Source organism: Protopterus annectens, chromosome 8.part0 (genome assembly GCF_019279795.1).
Source record: "Protopterus annectens isolate FY-2018-M chromosome 8.part0, PAN1.0, whole genome shotgun sequence".
Classification (NCBI taxonomy): domain Eukaryota; kingdom Metazoa; phylum Chordata; order Ceratodontiformes; family Protopteridae; genus Protopterus; species Protopterus annectens.
In genome coordinates, this window is record NC_056741.1 from 1,430,474,049 (window position 1) to 1,430,489,317 (window position 15,269).

General features: G+C 38.0%; 1 protein-coding gene across 3 annotated transcripts in view; it reads left to right on the forward strand.

The window, feature by feature from the left end:
• Positions 1 to 3,129: 3,129 nt before the first annotated feature.
• The window catches only part of SC5D (sterol-C5-desaturase), a 158,072-nt gene continuing 145,932 nt past the window's right edge, over positions 3,130 to 15,269 (forward strand). Inside the window, exon 1 of one of the 3 annotated variants that reach the window (XM_044081037.1) lies at positions 3,130 to 3,220. The gene's annotated coding sequence lies outside the window, so the exon portion shown is untranslated. The other 2 variants (XM_044081035.1, XM_044081036.1) reach the window with 2 other exon arrangements.

Sequence of the window (15,269 nt, forward strand, 5' to 3'; positions counted from 1 at the left end):
CATTTGTTTTTCATGTCCTCCTTCGAGGAGGTGCAAGGCTATTTAGGATATTCAAGGAAGTTGTATTGAATTTATTTATAGCATCATCTAAGGGGAGGATTTTTAGGAAGCTCCAGTTAATACATGATAGGTTAGTAATGAACATTCCTAGGTTAAAACTGGAAAGGTTGTGTGTTGTTTTATAAACATGCTGTTTAAGTGGATCTGTGAGATGTCTGGTTGTATAGATTAGGAGATGATCACTGAGACAGTCAGACATTGTGCCTGAGGTGATAATTTGCTAGGGTACGATACTAAGATCCAGTCTAATAGGGAATTTGATGTTTTGCTATAAAGTGTAGAGGGCTATTAATTAGTTGTGTGAAACCAAATACATTCATGTTAGATGAAGGGGTGTTAGAGTTCATGTCCAACCAACTGACATCATCTAATAGTAGTATTTCTTGTGGAATTGTTATGTATGTGCAATGAAGGATATCTTTCAGTATAGCTGTACTGTCACCAGGAGGGTTGTAAAGAACAGTAATACATATTTCTTTATAATTGTTCAGTTTCAGGAAACTTATAAGAAGCTCTGCTGAATAATGAGGTAGATGTGAAATACTAAAGCAAATCCACCTCCTTTCTTCTTTATAAGGTCAATAGGGATGATATTATAGCCTGTACAATATTATAAATGAAACATTGTAGGGAGAATACAGAGAAAAGCAGGTGTAGGACACCAACACTAACAATCTAAGGAGTTATTCTACAAGTCTCTGCAGGCTTGCTTCAAAAATTTAAGATCGCCAATATGTCTTTGCAAACTCTGTATGTAATTATATACAGCTTTCTTCAGAACGAACCTCCACCTGCACCAATGAGCTGCAACACTTTCTTTTGTGAGCTGCTACATTGTATTTTGTACTTTGCGGTACTGAACGCATTGAAATCACCTGCAAAATACCAAGAATGTCACAGTTGGCGTGTGCAATATACTACTGTCCATTAGTAAGACTGATCTTTGAAACTGCTACATCCTTTGATTACAGTGTCTAATGTAGAGAGAGACAAAGTAATAAAATATCAGGATTAGCAGGCAGAAATGATGAGGACAATGCTGAAGAAAGATACCAAGACAACGCCAACAGTAGTAGGAGCAATGGGTCTCATAAAAAGGAGTTTACAGTCGTATTTAGATATGTTACTGATAACATGTAACTGAATTACAGATGGAGTCAATTTTGGGTGCATTGCAGGTGCTGCGAAGAGCACTTTTGACTAACATCAAAAATTGAAACAATACTAATTTCATGTACTTTAATGATACCTTGACTTAGGAATTGGGCCCATTCCCGTCATGGTATTAGAAACTCAAAAGACTTGGGGAAATTAAACCTACAAAGGCCATTGATAAGTAATGATTTTCTAGAAACAGGGTAAAGTTTTATTTTCTGAACAATAGTTACTTTACAAGCCAAACACACAACCCTGTCTGCTGCCCAGAATACTGCAGAATGTCTCTGATTTCTCTCAAGCTTTCCCTAAAACTCAACATTTTTGATTTTCTGCAAAAATCACTGAAGATTACAGACAGTCAATAATGCTACACATTAGTTTCATACTTTTTATTGTGCAGGAAATATGTGTTGATACAAAACCTGCTGTTTTCTTATCTCTTAAGTGAATTTGAGTAATATTTAAAACTTGTTCCTGACTTTGGACAAAACATTTGGACATCAGTGTCTATTTTTAGTAACAAAGGAAAATCAAAGATACATGCCTAAATCTAAACTCCCTTAGAACCACTACTTTAGGACTACCCCCCATACGTTTTCCTGATGTGGCTGTTAAGTGAAGTTATGTATTATTTTAGAGTAGAAGTGGAATAGTAAAATATCATCCTTTATTTTGCTTTATATAATAATAATAATAATAATAATAATAATAATAACAACAATAATAATAAATGCTATTTATATGTTCATAAGTATGCTGCATGACATATCTGATGTTAGCTAGGGTTGCCACATTTTCAAATGCCCAAAGTGGAACATTTTTTGGTACAAACACCAGATTTTGCAGGGTGATACATACCCACGGCCAGTACAAAGGACAATTTTTTGCCTAAATAAAAACTTATTGTTGTAGCATTTTAGTTGCTTATTCTGTTTCTTATAATATTTAGGTGTTTCAGATACAGAATAACTGTTTTATGCAACTATTACATAAAATATAAGAAATAATTTTGTCCTAAAATCTCAGCATATTTGCCATTATTTTTTTTTTTTTTTTTTTTTTTTTGCAGGACACAACTGCCCAGAGATGGACTGTCCCTCGCATAATGGGACAGTGGTAACCCTAATGTTAGCAGATATTGTTGGGGGGGGGACTAGCTACAATTAACTTAGGGTTGCCACCTTTTCAAATGCCCAAAGTGGGACATTTGTGGTACAAATGTCAGATTTTGCAGGGCAAAGGACAGAACTTCACTTTTATGCCTAAATAAAAGTGTATTCTTGTAGCATTTTAGCTGCTTATTCTGTTTCTTATAACATTTAGGTGTTTCAGATACAAAACAACTGTTTTATGCAACTGTTACATAAAATATAGGAAATATTTTTGTCCTAAAAACTCAGGACATTTGCCATTTTTTCAAATTTTTTGCAGGACACAACTGCCCAAAGAGGGACTGTCCCTCTCAAAGTGGGACGGGTGGTAACCCTAAATTAACTGGCTTTGCCGATTCCAGACCTGAAAAGTCAGTTTTATACAAATACTCTTTAAACGTTTACCGGGGTGATGTATGTGTCTGCAGGCTAGGCGCTACCCAAGTATGGCATTATTGTGTCAACCTAGAAATTGCAACTATATTGTAACTTAAATGGGGCCAGGCGTCTGACTATAAGCTTACGTTGTACACAAACGGACGATGTACGACTACATATGCGAAACTCAAGAAGCATATGTTCCATTTATTTGGTTATTCATAAAATTTCCAATTCCAAGATATAAAGTATTTCATCTTCTACGCAGTTTACGTAACTTAAGTAAACACCCTTTGTATCAGGTTAACTATATCACATCACAGTCAGTTCTACTTATTCACCAATCAAACCACATCAGCCGACATGATATCATCAACAGCAACCAGTAGCTTCTATAGAGTGCTTACAGTTCCGCCTCTCGATAGTCTCATACAATAGTTATTGGCCCGTGTTTGATGTTTCCAGTTTCTAAGGTGCGCTAGTTATGAGTCTGTTTTCAGAAAAAAAAAAGTATTATGTTTACTACCCCAAAATAGTGTAATGCGAATCAAAGTCGACCAATTAGGTTAGACCGCTTACGGAGTCGAGCCGCTGCTGTAGTAATATACACACCAGGTACAGAACAAGTGTTACTCCATACTTGATTTAGGGGTTCAGGGTTCCTTCTGTGACTTGTGGCGTAACTGTCTGTAGGTTTAGTTTCTGCTGGTGCTTTTTTTGGAGGAATTAAACAGCAGTATAGAACGGTAAGGATACCGAAAACTACCCTGCCCTGTGCACTTGTGGTAGTGCGAAGGTTGCAGACAATATCTGTATTTCTCTTGTCTGACATCGGTCTTGTTCAGCCGTGGTGTGTGAATCTGTTTGTTTTGTGCCATTGTACATAGCGGCAGGTTGCTGGTAAATATGGCTTTGGATATGGTGATTCCTTTCGCTGGACTTCAAAATGAGTATTTGTATGTATTCCAGACAGGGACTTTGCTGCTTCGACAGAAGTGTTCTGGTGGTAGTTGCAAAGAGCGTCACAACCCAGGCGCTGTCAGTAGAATTGTAAGTGATTGGGATTTCACCTGCAAACCTGGATCATTATAATAGCTTCTGTTTTGTTTTTTGTGTCACCGAGTCCAGTTATAGATGGGTGTTGTGATCACGACAGTGTTGCTTGCAAATCTGTGGTTGTTGCAGTTTTCTTCTCTCTCACCTGTCTCCGATTTTGACTCAAAATTTTGCTCTGTCCCTCTTAATCCCTCCTAAAACTGTTGAGGCGGTGAATTACATTTGATGAATAACTTACAATAGTTAGAATTATAGACTTCTTTACTGCGCATTACTTCACGTCCTCTTGTTCTTTCAATGTCTCTAGTTAGTAGTAGTAGCTAAGTGTCTGATTGGCATTGACTATTTCTAGATGTGTCCCTGATTCTGTTGACATTTAACCCTAACTGGGTGAGAGCTATCTCAACTGTCCCTGATTTTGTCTGAATGTTTTGCTCTCTTTCCATCCTAAATGGTGATTTTGGGAGAAAATGTGGTGTTATTACAGTTAGTAAATAATTTCAAGAATTAGAGTTATAGACTTGTTTTACCTCAGAAAATGCATGATAAGTTCACATGCTGCAACTTCTCAACAGTACTGTTTTTAAAAGATCCCTGATTATTTCTGAATTCATCTCTGATTGGTGAGGCAGGAGATTGCGAGCTAAATTGTCTTCCACTGTATGTCATTTGTGGAGTGTTTAAGAATAAATGAACTACATTAGTAGGCAGGCTAGGTGACTGTATCTAAGTTGTGAGCATACTTTTCAGCAATAACAAATTATGAGGAACATTTGTCAGTTTGAGTCAAAAATTACACGTTCCACACAAACTGTCTCACATTAATTAAGAATTTTTTAAAAACTTGACATGGTAAGTGGTACTGAATCATTTTAGTAAATGAACAGAACATTTTTGTAAGTATGAATGAAGAGTTTTTGAACTATGCTGTGTTGGCTTCCTACTTGAAGTTGTTTAGTAAGGTGCTGGCAGGTTTTAAAAATTCTCTACAGAATACTTTGTTGGAAATGTTGGGGAGCACATGATTGTAAGTAAGGAAATTATTATTTTGAGTTGGGATATAGGATCGTAGCTCCCTGGACATAGCAAGGCCTAAATTTAATGCTGTTGGCCCACAAAAAATAGAAATCAAAATCTAAACCAAATACAATTGAAGTACTGAATGTTGTAAAGGAGATAAAAGTACTAGAGATAGGATCTTTATTAAGGGGATGGAGCAAAGTTCCTAGAAATAAATGGAACTGGGGGGCAGTGTATGCAAAATAATGCCCAGTTGAAGGAATAAGGCTTAAAGGAATGTAGGAATTCAGCAATTTATGCAGTTTTGATGTTTATAGGTTGGTACTAGGCTATCGCCCCTAGGGCCTATACAAACCTAGCCATAACAATTCCCTGGATATTTCTTCCCAAAATAGTTACTTCCCTAGACCCCTGTCTAGCAGGGCGACTGACATGATCCCCGGGGTGAATTTCCTATCTCCTATCCAATCGTCAAAGTTCCTTTTGAAGAGGGCCAAGGAGGAGCTCTGCTTGACATGTATGGGCAGTCGGTTCCAGAGTATGGGGAGTCTCTGAGTCAGGAACCTATATCTCCAGCATGTTTTGTTCATTGTGATGACAAGGTTTAGATCCCTGGAGCGTGTGGCTCTGAGGGATTGTGAATAATTGTTAAAAAGAAAACATTTATAACGCTTGAAAATAATGGCAACATTAGTGTTTTTCTTTTCTGTTAATATAGGTGTACCTATAGGTTTGATTAAAATGTGAGGATTTAATAATGGTGTTTTAAAAAGGTGTTAGTAAGTGTTCCACATTTTGCACATCACATTACAAGAGGTAGTGTTCCACACTTTGGAAACTGAAGGTTAAAAGTTATGCCTGAGTGATCAGCTTATTCTCTGGTCAGACAAGGAGAATGACTTCTGAGAATATATCATTTTCCTGCATACATATGTTATGTCATATGTAGGGTTACCATCTGTCCCTCTTTAAGCAGGACAGTCCCAATTTGTGCAGTTATGTCCTATGTGGGGGGGGGGCATGAAAATTAACAAATTAATTGAGATTTTAGGGTATTTACTAAGCATCTTATAATGGTTGCATAAAGTGATTATTTCTTATCTAAGACATTTTACTTCAACATGAAATGACTAAAATTTTACAGGAGTGGCGTTTTATGATAAGAAAGTGTTGTTCAGTCCATTGCACTACTTACAAATATTTGTCATGCAAAGTTTTGTTTTCCTAAAAATATCCCACTTTGACCATCAGAAAAGGTGGCACCTACAAGATGTAGTCACAGCTTCAGTGATAATGATTTTTTTCTTTTGTTGGTGTAATGTTTGCCACTGTTATTTAGTGTTTAAGCTGTTTTTGCCACTTGTACTAGAACATCTTGTGTTTTATGTATTGTTTTTCAGTTTTATGACCGGGGAAGTCTACTGGGCCAAGAACGGCCCGTTTTCAGTGGAGGCTAGAGGAGAAAAGCTCCATAGACAATAATAAACATGCATATCAAGCTTCCTAGACTGTAACAAACTGGCATATCAAGCAGAGTGTATACATCGTGCTGAGTACAATCAAGCACATATGAAGAAATACATTTGTATACAGAGTAGCTGTAGTAATTGTGGACAATCATTCTACATTCAGACTGTACCTTATTAAACATTTACAGAAGTAAATATTTCTATATTTCTAAAATAAAATGGGTGCAGAAAAGACATTAAAAAAACATAACATATCGAGGAGAGTATATTCCTCATGTTGAGGGTATAAGCAAGTATGTATGAAGAAATGCATTTGTTCACTGTCACTACAGCTGCTCTGTACACAATCATTCATGTAAAGAAGTAATTCTACATTCAGACTATTCTTTATCAAATACATTTACAGAAATAAGAAATTCAACATTTCAGAAATATAAATCTCTAACAAAATGGATAAGGGAGCAGAAATGCAGTTTGTGTGTGTTTGTGTGTGTACTGAGAGTGTCTGACTGGGCACAGCACCCATTTTCAGCGAAGGACTGTGGAGAAAGGCTCGAATGTATAACAAATGACATAGACATTCATACTGTATACATTGAAATGGCAATTGTATACATACATATAGAAACTAAGAAGTCAAGTGTAGTAAAGGAACTAGGTTCATTTTGTTTCACAGATCTTTACACCCCCCAGAATCTGATATTGAAGCTGATCCAGCTGGGCATCAACACCCCCCTATGTAACTGGATACTGGACTTTCTCATCAACAGAGCCCAAAAAGTATGTGTGGGAAACAAGTTCAATCAGTATTAAATTTAGCATAGGTGTCCCTCAGGGCTGTGTCCTGAGTCCTCTGCTGTTCACCTTGTTGACGCACGACTTCATGACTATGCATGAATCCAACAAAATCATCAGGTTCGCGGATGATACCACTGTTGTAGGTCTTGTCAGAAATGGTGAGAAAATGGCCTACGGGGATGAAGTGGAGCATCTGATAGGCTAGTGCGGCAGCAATAATCTGGCCTTAAATGTAAGCATGACCAAAGAATTAATAGTGGACGTCAGGGGGACTCAGAAGATGCATCAACCACTGGAAATGAAGGGGGTGGCAGTGGAAAGAGTCAAAAACACCCAGTTCCTGGCAGTGCACATCTCAGCTTACCTATCCTGATAGACTCATATTAGCCACACAGTGAAGAAGGCACAACATCTGCACTTCCTATGGAAACTGAGGAAGGCAAACCTGTGTCAGTCCATCCCCAAAGCTTTCTACAGGGGGACCTTCGAGACCATCCCCTCAAATAACATCATAGTTTGGTATGGGAACTGTAAAGCATCTGACCACAAGGCTCTCCTGAGGGTAGTGAGAACAGCGGAAAAAGTCATTGGTTCCTCGCTTCCATCCATGGATAATGTTCATGAGACACGTGCGTGGGAACAGCTAGGAAGATAATCAACAATCCCACTCACCCTGCCCATAGCATGTACTTCTGCCCATCCTCAGGCAGGTGGTATTGCAGGTTACACTGCAAAACTTCCAGATTGAACAGGAGATTCTTTCCTCTATCCATAAGGCTGCTGCACTTGAATGCCAGGCCTGACAGCAAATAATTAGATCAATATGCCAGTTGCTATGAAGTATCAGCTATAGTAATCACTCTGGCAAATTACTTCATTAATTGGTACAGTTAGCCTGATTTTTTTTATGCTGTTACTTCCTAAATGTGCAATAGTCAGGACTGAGTCACCACTCCATACATGTGCAATATGAAAAATCAGAATGTATCACACTACAACTGATGAAGTGCAATATTCTTAACAGTCACAGTGTGACGTCATAGTGTTGCAATACCTACTAGTGTAATATTGTCGGCCTTCCTGTCCAATTGTGATAATTTATTGTGTTGTTGATATTTTAATTATTACTGTATGTGCATTAGTTGTACTGTCATTGAAACTGTGTTCATCCTTATATCTTGCATGGGAACCAAAGCAATGTAATTTCATTCAGCTTGCACTGCTGTGTATATCTGATTGACAAAGTTTACTTTGAGTTTTCCTTGATGCTTTTCATGTTGTGAAAAATATTTAAACTTTTAGTTCTGCCAGTCAGCACTTGTGGCTTCTTTTTTGGTCACTCATTTGAGTTATAAATAAGGATTGCCACCTGTTGGCTATTTCTCTCAACTGTGTTGCTCAAGAATCTGGTACAGAGCCAGAAATAATGAGGTGCAAAGACCTCATGATCAGGGACAGATTTCAGATGTTATTTTAATTCACTTAGTTAAAAAAAACAGGTTTTGTGTCGGTGTACATTTTCTGAAGAGTGAAACATGAAACTCTAATATCTGATATTTTGACCTTAACTGCAATACTTAGTAGTTTACCAAAATATTAAAAATGTGAGGAACAGGGACAAATTTGAGACAAAACTGGAGAGCTGTGCCTGTTCCTCTTCTATAACGATTATCTTAATTTTGATATTTGTGCTGTGTGTTATGTCAGCTTGATTACATGAGTGATCTGACATTTTTAACTGAAATATTTTAGCTGTGCATATTTCTCGTCTAGGATAGGGATAATCCAAATGTTGCTATCTATTCTCATGTGTGTATATATGTTAGAGGGTACACGAATAAAGGGCATCCTTGATATTCCGGAAAAGTAAAATGTAATTGTAGAAACAACTAACGTTTTAGAACACACATCATTTTATTTTGGAAGTAGCAGGAAATTAAGTCCTTTAGGTATTTAGAACTTTTAAAGCAAATCTTAGCAATTTTATTTGATAGCCCAGTCAGTTTAATATTAATTTTAACTATGTTTTGCATGAGAAACTAAATTGGATGGTATTTTGAAAATGTTAGCCTGTTTAGGGAACATTGCATCTGTTTTGCTTGTATTTGTATTTTGTTAATCTGTACTATTTGGTATTCAGCATCTGTCATTTATATGGGGTTAAAAAGAATATTCCAAACGGTTAGCAACTGGGGGCTTCTGGAAATTCTTTGGATGTCCCTTGTTCTCTAAGGAGGCTAAGGGCGTCATTTAAGCATTTGAGAAAAAGTGGCCAAAAATCTGACCAATCGGGTGTGGGGAAACAAGTTCATGTTGTGATAAGGTGTGAGAACATTTGATTATCCCGTCTTAAGGAGACTTTGGAAAGAGATGAGGCTGTGCATTCATCATCTCAGAGATTGCATTTATTATATATCTTATCAGCTTTTAGTTTGTCAGATGTGTTATAAATTACTATTGGAACATTTTTGACTTGAACTAGACAATGAAATGCATGGTGTTATATCATCAACTTATGTTACCAGATTCTGAACTCTTCTGGTCAGTAATAGCACTAGATGCAGTGATTTCAGGGACACAATGCAGCTTTAATTTCACGTAAAATTACAGCATACTGAAACACCGTTACAATCGCAACTTCTTCAAGAGTGAGTTGACCGCTTTATGCATTGTGGGTGCTAAGCATTGTTAAAGGCACAAGCACATTTACACATTGGAGAACTGTACACAACTGTTTTCACACATGGTAAATAGCACGTATTTTCAGTTTTAAAGGAACACGAATTTAAACTGTGCTGCTATCTATAATTCATGAATGAGCAAAACATAGGTAGTGTTGCCACTACCTCTTAACGGCTACTGGGAGTTCTGTGATAGGCTGAATTTTCATAGAGATGGTTGAAAAATAATATTTTTGAACTAGATACTTAGATGAAGTTCAGGATTTGTTTGGCTCACATGTAGAGTACCACATTTATTTATTTAGCATAGTGCCAGTGTGAGTTATTTTTCAACATTTCGGTGCCAAGACTAAGTTTAGGATTTGTAGTTTTGTTGCATGCCGAATTCCAATGTTTTTATTTAACGTGGTGCCAGTGTGATGTATTTTATCTTGCTAAACCAAACCTAGACGTCTGTATGCGAGTATGAGCCAGTGATTTGATTGCCTTGTGCAGACACCAGGAGTTATTCTGCACATGCATTTAAGATGATAGCTTTAGAAGCAGTGCACAAGAATACTACTAATAAAGTGATGCTGAGAATGAATTGTATATTAACATATATTTAGATTTACTTTAAAGCAAAACAAATCTATACTTAGAAGTCTAAGACTGGGGAGATGAAATCTGCATAGTATAAGTTGATAGACAGTTTCAAGCTTCCTTTTCCCCCAGTGGCCTAGTGATACTGTATGCTAATGGTTGTGAACATTATTAATTGGCAAATGTCTGTCAGAAGAGATACTTATTGAGCTTGGGGGTGAAAGTTTGTCTTCAGAGATAAACTTGCAGGGGCAGAGCCCTTGGCCACTACTCTGCATAATGCACATGGTCATATGTATCCAGTCCTGTGCTTGAGCTAAATGGCAAGCTTAGATGATGAGCTTGGAGTATGAATTCAATGAGCTTTGTGTGAAAACTTTATCATAACAGAATGATTTATGTCAAACGTACATTATACCCGAATGCTGTATGTCAGAGAACAAACTGGTGTCCTATATGTTTTTAACAGTAATGCATTTATCATGTACATTTTATTAGTCTGCAACAAAATGGATTTCTTTTAAATAATATTGAACTTCAAAGAAAACTAAATGGAGAAAAGTGTGTGTGTGTGTGTGTGTGTGTGTGTGTGTGTGTGTGTGTGTGTGTGTGTGTGTGTGTGTGTGTGTGTGTATACGCTTTTATTTTGCCAGTGAGTTTTTATTCATTTGTAGTTAGTATAATTTGATATACCTTTGCCATTTGACAATAAATTGTGTGAGTAGTTACAGCTTTTTATGTTGTGCATTTATTCTCTTGGTAAGCCCCCTGAATACAAGTGTCCCTTTTCAGGGGCGAACCTGGAGCACAGTGACTTGCTCAGAGTTGTACAGTAAGGCTACAGGAAGCAGCTCATTAACAGCTCATAGCCTTAGTTGTTTGCAGTAACTGAGAGATCTCTCGTGTTGTGGCAGGTACTTTTTCTTCTTCTTCTTTCGGCTGCTCCCATTAGGGGCTGCCACAGCAGATCAACTGTTTCCATTTCTTCCTGTTCTCTGCATCTTGCTCTGTCACACCAACCACCTGCATGTCCTCTCTCACCACATCCATAAACATTATCTTAGGCCTTCCTCTTTTCCGGTTACCTGGCAGCTTCATCCTTAGCATCTTTCTCCCAATATACTTTGCATCCCTCCTCAGCACATGTCCAAACCAGCGTAATCTTGCCTCTCTGGCTTTGTCTCCAAACCTTCCAACCTGGGCTGACCCTCTAATATACTTATTCCTAATCCTGTCCATCCTCGTCTCACCCAGTGCAAATCTTAACATCTTCAACTCTGCCACGTCAAGCTCTGACTCCTGCCTTTTTGTCAGTGCCACTGTCTCCAACCCATATAACATAGCTGGTCTCACTACCCTCTTGTAGACCTTCCCTTTCACTCTTACTGGTACTAGTCTATCACAAATCACTCCTGACACTTTTCTCCATCCACTCCATCCTGCCTGTACCCTCTTCTTCACCTCTCTTCCACACTCACCATTACTTTGAACTGTTGATCCCAAGTACTTAAACTCATTCACCTTCGCCACCTCTACATCCTGCATCCTCACCATTCCTCTATCCTCCTTCTCATTCACACACATATATTATAGTCCTGCTGACCTTCATTCCTCTTCTCTCTAGAGCATATCTCCACCTCTCCAGGGTCGTCTCCACCTGTTCCCTACTCTCACTACAGATCACAATGTCCTCTGCAAACATCATAGTCCATGGAGCCTCCTGACTGATCTCGTCTGTCAACCTGTCCATCACCATTGCAAATAAGAAAGGGCTCAGAGCTGATCCTTGATGTAATCCCACCTCACCTTAAACGCATCCGTCACTCCCACTGCAGACCTCACCGCTGTCACACTACCCTTGTACATGTCCTGTACCACTCTTACATACTTCTCTGACACTCCCGACTTCCTCATACAATACCACAACTCCTCTCTAGCCACCCTGTCATATGCTTTCTCTAAATCCACAAAGACACAATGTAACTCCTTCTGACCTTCTCTGTACTTCTCCATCAACACTCTGAGTAAACATTGCATCTGTAGTGCTCTTTCCTGGCATGAAACCATACCGCTGATCACTAATCATCACCTTCCTTCTTAACCTAGCTTCCACTACTCTTTCCCATAACTTCATGCTGTAACTGATCAGTTTAATCCCTCTGTAGTTACTACAGCTCTGCACATCACCCTTATTCTTAAAAATCGGTACCAAAACACTTTTTCTACATTCCTCAGGCATCCTCTTACTTTCCAAGATTTCATTAAACAATCTGGTTAAAACTCCACTGCCATTTCACCTAAACACCTCCATGCTTCCACAGGTATGTCATCTGGACCAACAGCCTTTCCGTTCTTCATCCTCTTCATAGCTTTCCTTACTTCCTCCTTGCTAATCCACTGCACTTCATGATTCACTATCCGCACTCATCCAACCTTCTCTCCCTCTCATTCTCTTCATTCATCAACCCCTCAAAATACTCTTTCCATCTGCTCAACACACTCTCCTCGCTTGTGAGTATGTTTCCCTCATTATCCTTTATCACCCTTACCTGCTGCACATCTTTACTAGCTTGGTCCCTCTGTCTAGCCAATAGGTACAGGTCCTTTTCTCCCTCCTTAGTGTCCAACCTTTTATACATCTCTTCATACTCCTTCGCCACCTATCTCTTTGCCATGCTCCTCATCTCCTTATACTCTTGTCTACTTTCTTCATCTCTTTGACAATCCCACTTCTTATAAATTAAGCATTTGACATGGTCACTGCCAACCACAATCTTTTACCTCAGCCAATGATGTCTTCACCTGTATTACTTTGGACTAGAACAGTGATATTTCCATACCTGGTTGTGATCTCTAGAAATGTACCACACTTCCAATTCTACTGCTAAAAGATTTAGATCCCTCATGAGTATGATTCTTCTCCCTTCTGCCCATCTACTACTTTTCTTTTTGAGGCCAACATCGTTATTTTTTTTATCTGGTGGTATACGTACTGCATCTACCACAAGTCACTCCTTTCTTGCCTAGCAAGTGTCAAGGCAGTGTAAAGTTAACATAATTTTCCTAATGTGCATCAGTGTCCTCTCTGAAGCCTTTTGTGCTGTACAAAAATATACATTTCCTCCTCACCAATCCAATTGCATCCACTGTTAGGCAAGAGCTTGTAAGTCCGCGGTGGTGGTGCTACGGTAGCGTTGTCGCCTCACAGTATGACGCTGACCGGTTTCGACTCTCAGCTAGAGCGTCTTCTGGGTGGAGATATGCGTGAATGGGCATACCTTCATTGAAGGTTGTGCATTAGGGCTGGCAACTCAGTACGTAAAAATCAACTGCCAATCATTAGCGGACTGGAGTTCCGCTGTGGCGACCCTTAACCGGGAAAAGCCGAAAGACACAGTTAGGCAAGAGCTTGTAAGTAGTGATTTGTACCCTTTGCAGACTTCTTCTAATAGTTTCTGTGATATTTGTGCGTTTTTTAGAGTTTTACACTTTATATCAGCATTTTTAAGTTTATGTGCTGTTACCATTGCATTTGACTCTTGATCTGATCCAAATCCATCCTGATGTGAAAATCTGTAACTACAGTTCTAAATTGCACTTTGTCATTCATCACTTGTGCTGCTCTAATATCTTGTGCTTATTTGCTGTGCCCTTGCTCTGCTCTTGTGGAGTAGATGTTACTGTAAGTTCCTGCACTTCTGCTTGGGTTTTTAGTTGAAACCTGGCTGCTTTCAGCTTTTTGGGTGACCAGTCAGTGTTTTTTTATATCAAGAAGTCTTTGGTCTACTCTCCTGCAGGATAAGATAGCAAAGTCCCATTTAAACCCCCCAAGTAATATTCTGATTCAATGAGAACTAGGTTGTTTGAGACTTTCTGTGCCTGTAAAAAGTCGTCATGTTTGCATAATCCTGCTAGTCATTCAGCAGCAGTTAGCAGTGCCCTGTAATGCAGCTGATAACTAGAATTAAAATTTTCTATATCAAGGAAAACTACCCCTAAAATTTTCTCGGCACTCAGCTGTGTAAAGAGCAACACTCCCCATGATCTTAGTCACAGATAGTCTTGATTGTATTCTCGCAAGTGGTATCTTAGGTATATCTGTATATCTATATTCATATATACATTTTATATAACTATCTATATATAAAACTCATATGTACATTTTATGTAGTAAAATTAATATGTATAACGTGCCTATTTTATTATATAAAATGTACATATGTTATATACACACATATGCACGCGCACACACATGTATTTATTTATTTATTCATATATATATTTATTATATGTGTGTGTATATGTATATACGTGTGTGTGTATGGTAAAGAACACTGAACTCAACCAAATCCAAGGTAACACCACTAATATCAAGAAAAACCTTGTTGATGTGCTACAATTGACTGCTGGAGTACAACGAAACAGACCAATAAACCTTGGTACTTTTTAGCGCTTTCATTCCTTTTTATTATTCAAATAGAACTTCATCAGAAAATGTACTAAGAAATCACAATCAACTTTAAATGATCCTTTCAGTAAAACTCGGACCAATCAAAGTAAAAAAAATATCACTAGTTATGTCACATGCTGCGACTTGATATTAAAGTAATACAAACAACATGTTAATCTTAATAAAAATCAAGCATCAAAAGTTTATAAAAAAAACTTTAAAACATCTAAAACTTACAAAAATGATTAAGACAATTAAAAAAAATATTTCAGCGTACAAACAGAGGTCTAAATAAAATACTTAACCTTAAGTTTTAACTAACATTTAACGTTGATGCGGTCATTCAGTCTGGGGGGGGGCTTGTCAGCCCTCAGAAATACAAGACATTTTATCTCTCTCACCTGAAGTAAATTGTTACATCTAACAATATGATTAACGTTATTTACTTGTTCCAAGACAGAAAAAT